The sequence below is a fragment of the Ambystoma mexicanum genome, chromosome 3q, assembly GCF_040938575.1.
Source record: "Ambystoma mexicanum isolate Mex_15411 chromosome 3q, UKY_AmexF1_1, whole genome shotgun sequence".
Classification (NCBI taxonomy): Eukaryota; Metazoa; Chordata; class Amphibia; order Caudata; family Ambystomatidae; genus Ambystoma; species Ambystoma mexicanum.
The window spans coordinates 1,287,497,402-1,287,512,096 of NC_090926.1; the positions used below are offsets into that span (position 1 = coordinate 1,287,497,402).

Genomic DNA, 14,695 nt, shown 5'->3' on the forward strand with positions numbered 1-14,695 from the left:
AAGTGAAACCAATAAGTCAAATAAACATGCACACGCCAATTAAAGATCTGAAAATCAGCACCGCCCCTTCCCTCCAGGATCACCCAGGAACCATGCAGGACTCAGCGTTCCATATATATATATATATATATATATATATATATATATATATATATATATATATATATTCAGTAAAAAAACTTTGTTAAAGGGACGTTATGGTTAAGTTGTGCTACTAAAAACCTATGAAATTCAGTGAAAAAACTTTGTTAAAGGGACGTCATGGTTCAAAGTAAAACCGAAAAACCCCTGAAATTCGGCAGTTATGGTAAGATAAGCAACCATAACTCGCGCCGCCACCATGCACTGCTAAGACTAACACCCAGGACATCAAAGATGACATCACACATGTCATTGATGACATCACTGATGACATCACATGTGCATTTACTTTTCATGAAAACTCTGTAGAAGGGATTCTTATTGTAATATTGACAAAAAGTGTCAAGGATCATTGGAATAAATATCATGAGCTAATAAGTGCATTAAGGAATGTGTTGATATACATAGCATTCTATTATGAAGTTCTATCCAGCATACTAAGCTATTCATGCAGAAACATAAGCAGTGTGTTCAGCATAAATGATGACGGTGCAATATTGCTGTAAACCATGCACAAACATATCTCCGAGCACCAACACCCTGACTTTCTCCACTTCTGCCATCTTCACCACACACAGTCTCTTTCAACACAAATCCACAACCTCGACATCTGATTGGCTGATCCGTACAGTCTTCTTTCCATGTTGGATTTCCTGGAAAAACCCGGATGTAGCACGCCCTGTCCACGAACAGCCGCGGTGTCCGCGGACGGCGTCCACTTTACTCTCTGTGCCATTCCCTCATTGCATACAGCTAAGCAATTACACAATACGAATAACGTCCTCAGAACACCCCCATTTTGTGAATTTTCTAACATTTCAGGACAATTATCATTTCATTATTCAACATATTAACATTACAAATATTATACTTTCATCTTGTACTCTGCACACAATGCTATGTTTCTCCATTAGTAGCTCAGTATACTAGATAGAATCCCATAATACAATGCTATTTATATCAATGCATCGTTCAAAGCACTAATAACGGTATGATATTTATTGCAATATCCTTGACACTTTTTTCGCAACATTATAATAAAAATCCCTAGTACACAAATTCCATGAAAAGTACATACACATGTGATGTCAGCAGTGATTTCATCAATGACATTTGCGATGTCATCTTTGATGTCCTGGGTGTTAGTCTTAGCAGTGCACGGTGGTGGCGCAAGTTATTTTTCATAGTTTACCATAACTTGCGATTTTCAGGGGTCTTTCGGCTGTACTTAAAACCATAACGTCCTTTAAACAAACTTTTTTTAATATCACGCAAAAAATATACAAACATAGCGTGCAAAAACCAACTTCTCACAGATGGCTTTACACAGAATGTTGCAAAGTAAGAATTTATGCTCATTTACAGTGAAGGTGAGCTGCTTCCATTTTTTTCTTGGGCCCCGGAGAGGCTCACGAAGCGGACTATAAGGTTGTATTGTGTTTTGACCTTGACAGACAGAGATTGTGATGAAAGTCTTCTCTTGAAGGAGTGTTGCTAAAACGTAAGAGAAGATAAGGATGAAATTTATGAAACGAAACCACTTTTATATATTATATCACATTGCGAAAGATCGTTGGCACACGCGGAGTCGTATTTTGGGACTGCACCACTCGTAGACAATGGAAATTGCAATTGTACTGTAAGTAACCCTTTAGATTATTTTATACCAAATATAATTACAATAGCGTAGCATTAAAGACCGCTCAAGTTGAACTTGTTCGTTGAAAGTGGCATAATGTTTTCTACTGCGCACTATCACTGCCGAATTGATCCCCTGTTGTTTAGAGGGCTCTGAAAAAGGCAGGCGACACAGGGTGGGTTAATACAAATAATTTAACCGGTCTATAGGCGGTCAAGCGCTCTACTCGCTGTGCCACTTCACTGTAGCCTGTCAAATGGCACAGCGAGTACAAGTTCGAATCCCGGCAAGGCCAAACTCAGCCTTTCATCCTTCCGTGGTCGATAAATGAGCACCACACACCATGGTTAATAATAAGCACCGCTTATATACCTTACGGTTCTTAGCGCTATATGAATGGGAAAATATTATTATTTTATTATTAACATACTCCGTTGCACTATCTTCGATAGCAAATAGTTTCACGCCCTAATAAATAAAATGATGATTTTTAATGAAGATCGGCTGGTGAGACTAATTTATGTTTTTTAAAACAGGTATGTGGCTCCATTTTGCCTATGTCACGATTTACAGACTCCAGCGGATGGGGTCTTCAACTGCCAGGTGCAGGTCCAAATATGCAACTTCATGACCCTCACCATTTTATGGGACAATCGCCAAGGACCAATATGCCCTTACGCAGTACTAGCGGCTACAAACAACATACCAACCAATAGGGTGGTCTAATGGCTCGTTTTTGCAGCAACCTTCCGATTATCAGAGCGACCATTTACTGCTTTTATCATAAACCAACAGCCTATCTACCGCAAAGGAACAACGAGTGGCTCCACATAAACTTTTGCTGATCGACAGCAGAGACAATAGCAAATCGCTGAATATTCACTAAACATTTCATGTGAAATAAATGTACTTTACCAAATGTACAATCCTGCTGTTTACTTTTAAACCACAGTTTCATATTCCGAATTGTGGCGCACTGAGTTGTAAGCTGATCTACCACCCTCTGTACCGCAAAGGAACATCGCGTGCCTCAACATTAACTTTTGCGGATCGCCAGCAAAGACAAATGCAAATTGCTGAATATTCTCTAAACATTTGATGTCAAATAAATGTACTTTACAAAATTTACAATCTTGCTGTTTGCTTTTAAATCACTGTTTCATATTCCGAATTGTGGTGCGCTGTGTTGTGACATAATATGTGTTGTCTTCCGGGTTCTGTGTAAAGTCACTTAGGACTGGAGAGGACTGGGCGCGTTTGATGACGCACCCTGTAACGTCACGAAGAGAGGCAGGGAATATGAATGCTTTGATAATATCAGGCTTAGGGGCGGGAGATATGATTTAGTGTCGCAAAAGCAAGTCAGCCAGGTCAATAGCGCCAGTCATAGGATTATGACATAATGTCGGCACACACCAGCCGGATTTATCGTTTTTTTAGTGGACAAAAAGTCGGTTGACACCCATAGGAAAATGTACTATTAGCGGACAAAAGGAGTGGTCTTAAAACACTTTCACCCTGACAACGAACAATACAAACAACGTTCTCAGAACACCCCCATTTTGTGTAATTGCAACCATTTCGGGACACCGCGAGTGTTCTTAGAACATATTCAACTAGACAGATTACAATACGGACAGCGTCCTGAGGACACCCCCAGTTTGTGTATTTACGAACAATTAAGTACACCGCGAGTGTTCATAGCTCATTTTTACCTTCCTTGCGAACAAAAATGACACATACTCCGTCCTCTAAACACCCCAACATTTAGTTTATTTACAAAATGTCAGAACAGCCGTGTTCTCCGCAGACAAATCAAACGCAACAAAAACGTCTAGCACATAAATAAAATACAACTTTGAACCTATCTCATCCTCCCCCATCCTCCCCAAAGACGTCTACACACCAACACACTCTACTAAATTCACATTTTGAACAAACTTTCACCGCGCTGTCCACGGACGTCCGCAAATGCAAGATGGCGGGCGCGACAGAAAATCTGACGCGCATCACGCACCACGCCGCCCAATCAGCGAACACGTCGCATGTCCGCGGACATGACGCAAGCCGCTGGGCCAATCGGGGTGCTGTCCGCGGAGCGAACAGGGAAGTCCGTCCGCGAAGCGAACACAGATATCACTAATTTTTTTGCCTTACATTTTGGTCATTTTTTTAAAAACTACTGGACGGATTTACACCAAATTTGCAAAAGCACGCTTTCGGGACCAGGCCGCTGCTCCTGCCGTAAATTTGGTGTAAATCCGTCCAGCGGTTTGGGCTGTAGCCATGCGCAAAGTTTTTTCCCATTCAGTCTATGGGAAACAAAAAGTTTTGGGACCCCCCTTATAACTTTTCCCCCCCTGGACGAATACTCACCAAACTTTACAAAAAAATTCAGAGTGGGCCATAAACTTTTTTTGCAAAGTTTGCTGAGGATTCGTCCAGGGGGAGCGAAGTTATAAGCCGCCTAAAGTGCTCTTCCTATGGAAACACCAACTTAACCATAACTAGATGGCCGCTACCGCGGCCATGTAATATATATATGTATATATATATTTGGTGTCTTTCACCATACCCCAAAACACCACAAACATACCCCACCCAAAAAAGAAAGCATGGCTCTAGCATCCCCAAAGGTTTGCACTCAGTAGCACTTCAACAGGCAGTAGGGTACGAAATGCTGGAATCCCTCATGTTGTGTTTCAGCGCCCCGCTGGAGCCAGAAGGCTAAAGACAGGCAAGTCCAAAAGGAACATTTGAAAGTACAGGTAGACACATCCCTGTCTCCCCTCACAGTGAGGGCATACATAGATACAATACTTTCAGGCTAGTCTTAGTTACTGGGGCCCTGTCCAACAAGCGCCACCTATGAATGCACAAAAATACAAACTGTGCTGATATTGAACAGTTTCTATTCTGATAATGTATTCCTTTCGTGGTTTACACAAACATCTTCAGTAGACAACAAAGAAATGAAATGAAAAAGAATGGATAGACATATTTTAAAGTATATTTTTAGATAACAAAGTGTTTTTCTTGTCTACATAACTTTATTTATTATAAAGACAACAATTCAGCTTTGTATCCGGCTCTGGTCGAACACTTGTCCAACTATTCGGCCGAATACTTAATTCTACTATTCGGTACACCCCTACTGGGCTACACTCCATTCCGTGGCAGGCCTTGTTAGGGCTGCACTCCCCTCCATGGCAGGCCTGGGTAGGGCTGCACTCCCCTCCATGGCAGGCCTGGGTAGGGCTGCGCTCACCTCCATGGCAAGGCCTGGGTAGGGCTGCGCTCACCTCCATGGCAGGGCCTGGGTAGGGCTGCGCCCACCTCCATGGCAGGGCCTGGGTAGGGCTGCACTCACCTCCATGGCAAAGCCTGGGTAGGGCTGCACTCACCTCCATGCCAAGGCCTGGGTAGGGCTGCACTCACCTCCATGGCATGGACTGGGTAGGGCAACACTCACCTCCATGGCAAGGACTGGGTAGGGCAGTGCTCACCTCCATGGCAAGGAGTGGGTAGGGCAGCGCTCACCTCCATGACAAGGCCTGGGTAGGGAGGCCCTCACCTCCATGACAAGGCCTGGGTAGGGAGGCCCTCACCTCCATGGCAAGGCCCGGGCAGGGCTGCACTCCACTCCATGGCAAGGCCTGGGTAGGGCAGCGCTCACCTCCATGGCAAGGCCCGGGCAGGGCTGCACTCACCTCCATGGCAAGGGCTGGGCAGGGCTGCACTCACCTCCATGGCAAGGGCTGGGCAGGGCTGCACTCACCTCCATGGCAAGGCCTGGGTAGGGCTGCTCTCACCTCCATGGCAGGCCTGGGTAGGGCTGCACTCCCCTCCATGGCAGGCCTGGGTAGGGCTGCACTCCCCTCCATGGCAGGCCTGGGTAGGGCTGCACTCCCCTCCATGGCAGGCCTGGGTAGGGCAGCGCTCACCTCCATGGCAAGGCCTGGTTAGGGCTGCGTTCACCTCCATGGCAAGGCCTGGGTAGGGCTGCACTCCCCTCCATGGCAGGCCTGGGTAGGGCTGCGCTCACCTCCATGGCAAGGCCTGGGTAGGGCTGCGCTCACCTCCATGGCAAGGCCTGGGTAGGGCTGCGCTCACCTCCATGGCAAGGACTGGGTAGGGCGGCGCTCACCTCCATGGCAAGGACTGGGTAGGGCGGCGCTCACCTCCATGGCAAGGACTGGGTAGGGCAGCGCTCACTTCCATGGCAAGGACTGGGTAGGGCTGCACTCACCTCCATGGGGTAGGGCTGCACTCACCTCCATGGAAAGGCCTAGGTAGGGCAGCGCTCATCTCCATGGAAAGGCCTAGGTAGGGCGGCGCTCACCTCCATGGCAAGGACTGGGTAGGGCAGCGCTCACTTCCATGGCAAGGACTGGGTAGGGCTGCACTCACCTCCATGGGGTAGGGCTGCACTCACCTCCATGGAAAGGCCTAGGTAGGGCAGCGCTCACCCTCCATGGCAAGGCCTGGGTAGGGCTGCACTCACCTCCATGGGGTAGGGCTGCACTCACCTCCATGGAAAGGCCTAGGTAGGGCAGCACTCACCTCCATGGCAAGGCCTAGGTAGGGCTGCACTCACCTCCATGGCAAGGCCTGGGTAGGGCTGCACTCACTTTCAGGGTAGGACTGATAGGGCTGCACTCACCTCCATGGCAAGGCCTGGGTAGGGTTGCACTCACCTCCATGGCAAGAGCTGGTTAGGGCTGCACTCACCTCCACCTGGGTAGGGGTGCACTCACCTCCATGGCAAGGCCTGGTGTTAACCAGAATTATATGCAGTACCCTTTGGGAACACCACACACAATTAAGACTACAAGTGACAGTACAAATTCACCTTTGGTATAAGCCTGTACTACACAGTTAAAGTGGTAGCAGTGGCTGAGCAGCCAGACGTATCTCAAGAGTAAGTGAGCAGTATCAAATAGTTACACAAAGTACAGCAATTACTATGATTCAAACAAACACTGACTCAAGGTTTTCAAGTAAAAGAAAATACATTTATTTTACTCTTCAGTTGTATAACATTTCACTATTCTTAACAGTTTAAAAAATCACACTCTTAGTACACCACACAACTCCCAATAAGTTCCAGACAAGTTAAGCTCACAAAATGAAGTGGGAGCAAAATGGCACTCCAGCAATTTAAAAGCGAGGGAAAGACAAAGTTAATAAAAATTGAACCACACCAACAGGTAAGTACTCGGGGCAGCTGAGAAAGAGGAACTACAATGACAGAATCAGGTAGAAAAGGCTTAGAGCCAAAGTCAATAGGACAAAAGTCTTTTGCTCAAGATCACACGGTTCAGGGTAATTCGCGGTAAAGTTCGTGCCACGGGTTCCGGACGAGGTTGGTTGGTGGAAAAGTTAGTTCAAAGAGAAGAGAAGGACAAGCCCTCGGATTGGAGAAAGATTTCACACACTTTCACCGCGGCTGAACGAAACCAACAACCGGATTTGCACAGTACCTTAAAACGGAGAGGGAGCTGTAGCTGAGGCGGACGTTCCTGGTAGTTCCTGCAGGCTCAAGGTTCCTGAAGCGACTGTCAGACTGACAAGAAGTAGGAAGACTGGAGGGTCCTGCACTACCCAGGGAAGAAACCAGCAGCAGAGCAAAGCAACAAATAAAAAGGTGCGCTCCTTAAAACCCAAGCAGGGTCCGACCTTCCTGGCTATCCAGCCCACTGTAGCTCTGTACAGTGAATTCAACCAGAGAAGGGGTCCTGGCTTGAAGTTTGGGTGAACTGGTTGGTCCCACCAGCTCAAGGGAAGAAGATTCCTGGAGGATCTTCTCTGTCGTCAGATTCTGAAGATTCGGACCTGCAGCAGGGCTTCACCGGGCGGTTCAGTCGTTGTAGGGGTCCTCTTCTGTCAGCTCCTTGTTGGTTCTTTCGTTCCAGTGGCGACTGCTCTTCCAGTCCCAGAGACCTGCTTTTTATGCAGTTTTCCCCCATTCATACAGCCTGGCTGTCAATCACACAGGAGGGTGGCTGATCTGGCAAGGACAGTCACCCAGCCAATCAAACTGGAGTGCGACTTGAGGTACCAAGGGTCCTAAGACCCCTCCCTCACATCCTGCCTACCCAGACTTTCAGGCGCCTTAAGGAGGGCTTCTGTGCAGAAGCCTGCGAAAAGACGGCAAACAAAGGAACCAAACCTGGTTTGGCGTGCAGAATAAAACACGAGAAAGACATTTACAAAAAGAAATAGCGAATAAACCCAGCCGGAACCGTAATATATATATGATCAAGCGGGTTTATGTTTGAGGCTAATATAATAGCCTAAAACAATACCATGGTTATTTAAGATAACTGCGGTATAAACGATAGAGTAGTTACCACTGCCACCACCCAAGTCTTGATGTAAATGGAGCGAAACAATGCTCCAAGAGACAGACAAAAGGGGATAAGAATTAACCCTTTCCAATACTCCATGTAAGATGGGGTGTACTGGGTCTGTGGTTTAAAGTGACTGAATAAACTTAATGGCAACTTTATCTTTTCAACTTTATCTTTTCTGGGGGACAGTAGTCAGCCCCAGAAAATGGAGTCCGTGGGAAGTCTTAAAGACAACCCCGTGTCACTGCACTGAAGGTGCTGTGTAACAAACATGACCTATATGATGCCATGGAGTAGGTGAGGCTCCATTGCCCAAGATCACACAAAAAGTAGAACCACACACAGCAAAACACATGTAGGAGTGGGAAAAAGGCTCACACTCTTACCAGGTAAAAAAGAAATAAACCCTAGAAATCCAGCAAAGCTTCTGAGGGACTCATTAGGTAAGGGAAATCAGCCATTTATGAGAATTCTCCCTAACACTCGCCCCCCCACCAGACTAAGGGACAGGAGGATTTAATCCACTCCTGGATGAATCTCTACCTCTAGTCGGTTAAAAACATCCTAGAGAGACCATCATAATTTTGGTGGTGACATCCTGCTCTGTGCTCCATGGTGAAATCAAACCCTTGCAGGCAGATTGACCATCTTAGAAGTTTTGGATTCTCCCCTTTCATTTGCATTAACCATCTCAAGGGTTGGTGGTCTGTCTGAATGACAAAGGTAGATCCATACAAGTATGGTCTAAACCTCTTCAGAGACCACAAAATGGCAAAACATTCACGCTCTATGGTTGCCCACCTTGTTTCTGGTTCCTTCAGTTTCCTACTGATGAAGCAAATGATCATCCAGTTGACTAAGGACTGCACCTATACCTATATTGGAGGCATCTGTCTGCACAATGAAGGGTTGGTGGTAATCAGGAGCTCTTAGGACTGGAGCTTGACAAAGGGCTTTCTTCAGGTTTTCAAAGGCTTGAGTGCACTCCTCATTCCATCTAACTTTTTAGGGAATTCTGGAGAGGAGATCACATTCAAGGGAGAAGCTATGGTCCCATAGTTCTCTATGAAATTCCTGCAGTACCCAGTGAGACCTAGGAAAGCTCTCACTTGGGTTTGAGTAGTAGGGGTGGCCCAGTTTTGTACAGCTTGTACTTTGCTAGGCAATGGCCTTATTTCACCTCCTCCTACCTCATGACCAAAGTAGACCACTTTACTCTGACCAATTTGACATTTGCTTGCCTTTATGGTCAGATCGACCTGCTCAACAGCCTGCAAAACATATCCCAGGTGATCAATATGTTCTTTCCATGTAGGGCTGAACACTGCAATGTCATCCAAGTATGCCATGCAGATGTCCTCCATCCCATTCAGAAATTGATTAACCATCCTTTGAAATGTAGCAGGTGCATTCTTTAGTCCAAAAGGCATAACCTTAAACTGGTAGAGGCCTGCTGGGGTGGAGAATGCAGTTTTCTCCTTGGCATGGTCTGTCAGTGCTATTTGCCAATAGCCTGAGGTTAGGTCAAATGTACTGAGGTACTTGGCTGAACCAAGTCTATCCACCAGTTCAGCTGTCCTTAGCAAAGGATGGGCATCAGTCTTAGTGACTGCATTTAGAGCTCTATAGTCCACACAGAATCTCAACTCCTTGGATCCTGCCTTTGGTACTAGAACAACTGGACTAGACCATGGACTTGTAGGTGACTCTATAACCCCGAGAACAAGCATCTTGTTGGCCTCTCCTTTGATGTGGGATCTCACATGTTCTGGCATTCTGTAACCTCTGCTTTTCGCAGGTAAACAGTCACCAGTGAGAATATAATGCTGGCCCCAAGGGGTCAAGCCTGGTGATAGTGAAAACAGGGAGGCAAACCTGTTCAACAGAACTTTGCACTCCTCCTGTTGTTCAGAAGTGAGCTGAGAAGAGAGATTAACTCCTATTTTTTCATCTAAAGGTTGGCCCCTGAGGAGGTCAGACAGAGGTTCACTCTCCTCTTCCTCTTGAGCTGAGGCTAGAAGCAAAGCTCCCACTTCTGGCCTTGAGACATAATCCTTTAAACGATTGGTGTGAAAGACTCTGGGAGCCTCCTTAGATCTGCCTAAGTCCACCAAATAGTTCACCTCTCCAAGTTTGCCCACAACCTTGAAGGGTCCCATCCATTTGTCCTGCAAGGCCCTCTGCCTTGTTGGCACCATAACTAATACAAGCTGGTCTTGAGTAAACTCAACCATGCTGGCCTTCTGGTCACGCCAATGTTTGACCAGAGCCTGACCTGCTTTCAAGTTATCACTTGCTTCTGCCATCATGTGGGACATTCTCCTCCGGAGATCTATCACATAGACAGTCACTCTGACTGGCTTGGGGGAAGGAGCACTCTCCAGCCCCTCCTTGATAAGGGCCAATGGACCTCTGATTGGATGGCCATAGAGACGTTCAAAGGGACTGTAACCAACTCCTTCCTGAGGGACTTCTCTATATGCAAAGAGAAGGCATGGCAGTAGAAGGTCCCACTTTCTTTTAAGGGGTTCTTCTAAAGCACCTATCATGCTCTTCATAGTACAATTAAACCTCTCTACCAGTCCATTTGTCTGTGGATGGTAGGCTGTAGAGAACTTGTAAGTGACACCACAGTTTTTCCACATGGCTTGCATGTAGTGGGACATAAAATTGGCTCCCCTGTCAGATATCACTTCCTTATGAAACCCCTACTCTGGTAAAAATACCAAGTAGAGCCTTAGCCACAGCCTGAGCCGTAATAGTTCTCATAGGTATGGCTTCTGGGTATCTTGCAGCATGGTCTACTACAACCAGGATTAACCTGTTCCCTGAAGATGTGGGAGGGTCAAGGGGACCGACAATGTCGATGCCCACCCTCTCAAAAGGAACTCCCACCACTGGGAGAGGCACCAGGGGTGCCACATTCTTGGCTCCACTCTTGCCAGAGGTTTGGCAAGTGTGACAGCTCCTACAGAATTTGTCAACTTCTGAACCCATTTTAGGCCAGTAGAAGTAAAGAGAGAGCCCTTCCTTGGTCTTCTTGAAACTCAAGTGACCAGCCAAAGGTATCTCATGGACTAACTGTAGGAACTGGAGTCTGTTGGCAAGGGGCACTACAATTATTTTGCAGTCCCAAGGGATAGACTCATTCGGTTCACTGTAGAAGAGGCCATCTTCCCAGCTTAACCTGTGCTTCCCAACTTCTTTACCATCAAGTTGGTTAGTAGTCTGTTGTCAAAGACCTTCAAGAGTAGGACACTCTCTCTGTCCTTTACTGAAGCCTGCTGCAGCTCAGGATGGTCAACAGGGTCAAGTCTCCAACTAAGACAGTGTCTTCTTCCAAATCTGATTCTTCAGATACTGGCTCAACCACACAAGGTTGCACCTCCCACTCTACCTCAGCAGGTGGAGGGATCACAGGTGTGATCTAGGACAATCTCTGTGATGTCCTTGTTGGTAGCACAGGGGGGCTGTCTGTCTTTTTCCTGGAGGTCTTGGGTTTCCCCTTTGCCTCTGTTTTCCTAGAAATAGCAGTGAGCAACTCCTGTGGAGTGGGAGTGATAGTTTCCTCTATCAACTCCTCTGGAGAGCCTCTCAAGGTTCTCTCCCTTACAGACCTAGTGAGCTCCTGTTTCCTTTTACTGGGAGGCCTGGGGGTGCGTGATACAACTCCAAGTGTTTTCAGGTCATTACCCAACAGGACTCTCCCAGGCACTTCAGTCTGCACACTAACAGGTATTTTAACAGTCATATCATTACACTGGATGAGAGCTGGTAACTGGGGAAGCATTTGCACAGGGGCTCCAGCTAACTTGGTGAGGCATTTGGGTGCCTTAGCAACATTCTCCACCTTGAAAAATGATTCATCCACCACAGTTATGCTGGCTCCAGTGTCTCTGATGGCAGGAGTCTCCAGGCCATTCACAAGATCACTATCTTTATAATACTCTTAAGTATTATCTGGGATGGAATTATAGACATCTATATTATGTTGTTCCCACAAGCCCAGGGACACTAAAGAAACACTAGCTGAGACTCTCATGGGTTCATCAGCCTGTAGGTGAAAGTTTCCACTTGCCATATGTACTTCTTCCTCTGGGGAGAAGGCTAAGGAGACAGTGTGGACACCTGAAGGTTTACCCTTACATCTGGGATCCCCTTTCACATGGTCAGTTGACCCACAAACATAACATTTCCCAAATGTCTTGATGAATGGGGGTTTGTTCTGACCTCCGTCTGGTTTGGGTCCAGATGGTGCACTAGCCTGATTTGGTTTCCCTTGTGGTTTACCCTTATGTTGCTGTTTGTGGCCCTCTTTTGGATTGGAGGTATTAGAATTCTCTTGGTTGTCTTTCTTTGGCTGCTTTCCCTCATCCTTCTTCTGAGTAGCCCCAGAAGCCTTGTGAGTAGTCCTGTTGGCAACCCACAAGCCGGCAGCTTTAGCTAACTTCTTTGGATCTATCTCCTTAGAATCAGTCAAATGCTGTCTGAGCTCAGGAGAGCAGACATCAAAAATTGACTCCAACGTAACAAGATCTCCCATTCCTTCATAAGTTTTTACTCTGTAACCCTTAATCCAACCATCTAAGTTTTTCAAACATTCACATACCCAGGTAGCCCAAGGGTTACCATCATGCTTTTTGAGGGTCCTTAACCTCTTAAGGTACTGGGAAGGGGTATTTCCAAATCTAGCAATTAAAGCTAGCTTTACACACTCATAATCCATCCTATCCACCTCCCCCAACTCCATCACAACATCAGATGCAACAGTGGGTAGCCTAGAGAAGAGCCAGGGAAGCAACTGATTCCCTGTAAGACATTGAATACCATGGTTATATTCAAACATTGCCAACCAATCCAAAATATCAAGCTTAACCTCATACATACCCACAATTTATTTAGGCATACGGGTCTCTTAGGACTGGACCCATAAGACTCTGGGAGAGAAGCATTTTCAAGAGATAACCTTTTCATTTCTAGTTCATGATTCAACTCAACTTCTATGAATTTCAGTTCTTGATGCTTTTGTTCAGTTTGAGCATTTAAACGTTTGAATTCCAATTCAAGCCTCATTTTCTGTAGAGCAATGAATTCAGGACTGAGTGTAGGACCTGTGGGGGTCCCAGTGGACAAGGGTTAAGGTTGCTGAGCAGGCAAGGGAGCAGAGAGGCCTACATTAGGAGACACATCTGCCTCTTCCAACTCATCAGTAACAGACATGTTATCATCCCCAATACTTTCCATATTTGCTAGGGAGTCAGGCATTTCAGACCCACTCCACGGACTTGGACTCTTTAACAACCTTTCAATCAATTCAGACTTTTTGCCTTTGGCAGAGAGTTTCCTTTCTTTACACATGTTTTTTAAATTATCAGCAGTGTAACTCCAGAGGGTCTCCTGACTGTGGCTTTCCATATCAGACATGATTAATATTGCTTTTTAGTGATGTTAGCCTTGTGGTTAGTTGATCCAAGGTAATATCAGCACTCTAAGTGTAATTACTATACTTGATCCTCACCGCTGTACACCAGTGTTAGGCAGAATTATATGCAGTACCCTTAGGGAACACCACACACAATTAAGACTACAAGTGACAGTACAAATTCACCTTTGGTACAAGCCTCTACTACACAGTAAAAGTGGTAGCGATGGCTGAGCAGCCAGACTTATCTCAAGAGTAAGTGAGCAGTATCAAATAGTTACACAAAGGACAACAATTACTATGATTCAAACAAACACTGACTCAAGGTTTTCAGTTGTATAACATTTCACTATTCTTAGCAGTTTAAGAATCACACTCTTAATACACCACACAACTCCCAATAAGTTCCAGACAAGTTAAGCTCACAAAATGAAGTGGGAGCAAAATGGCACTCCAGCAATTTAAAAGGGAGGGAAAGACAAAGTTAATAAAAATTGAACCACACCAACAGGTAAGTACTCAGGGCAGATGAGCAAGAGGAACTACAATGACAGAATCAGGTAGAAAAGGCTTAGAGCCAAAGTCAATAGAACAAAAGTCTTTTGCTCAAGATCACACAGTTCAGGGTAATTTGCAGTAAAGTTCGTGCCACGTGTTCCGGACGAGGTTGGTTGGCAGAAAAGTTAGTTCAAAGAGAAGAGAAGGACAAGCCCTCGGACTGGAGAAAGATTTCACATATTTTCACCGCATCTGAACGAAACGAACAACCGGATTTGCACAGTACCTTAAAACGGAGAGGGAGCTGTAGCTGAGGCGGACGTTCCTGGTAGTTCCTGCAGGCTCATGGTTACCGAAGCGACTGTCAGACTGACAAGAAGTAGGAAGACTGGAGGGTCCTGCACTACCCAGGGAAGAAACCAGCAGCAGAGCAAAGCAACGAATAAAAGGTGCGCTCCTTAAAACCCAAGCAGGGTCCGACCTTCCTGGCTATCCGGCCCACTGTTGCTCTGTACAGTGAATTCAACCAGAGGAGGGGTCCTGGCTTGAAGTTTGGGCGAAATGGTTGGTCCCACCAGCTCAAGGTTAGAAGATTCCTGGAGGATCTACTCTGTCGTCAGATTCTGAAGATTCGGACAGGGC

At 46.1% G+C, this 14,695-nt stretch overlaps 1 long non-coding RNA gene across 1 annotated transcript in view; it reads right to left on the reverse strand.

The window, feature by feature from the left end:
• Window positions 1–1,125: 1,125 nt before the first annotated feature.
• Window positions 1,126–14,695, reverse strand: part of LOC138447888 (uncharacterized) — a 186,842-nt gene continuing 173,272 nt past the window's right edge. Inside the window, exon 2 of the long non-coding RNA XR_011259968.1 lies at window positions 1,126–1,635. This is a non-coding gene — a long non-coding RNA (uncharacterized lncRNA). The remainder of the gene's footprint in view (window positions 1,636–14,695) is intronic.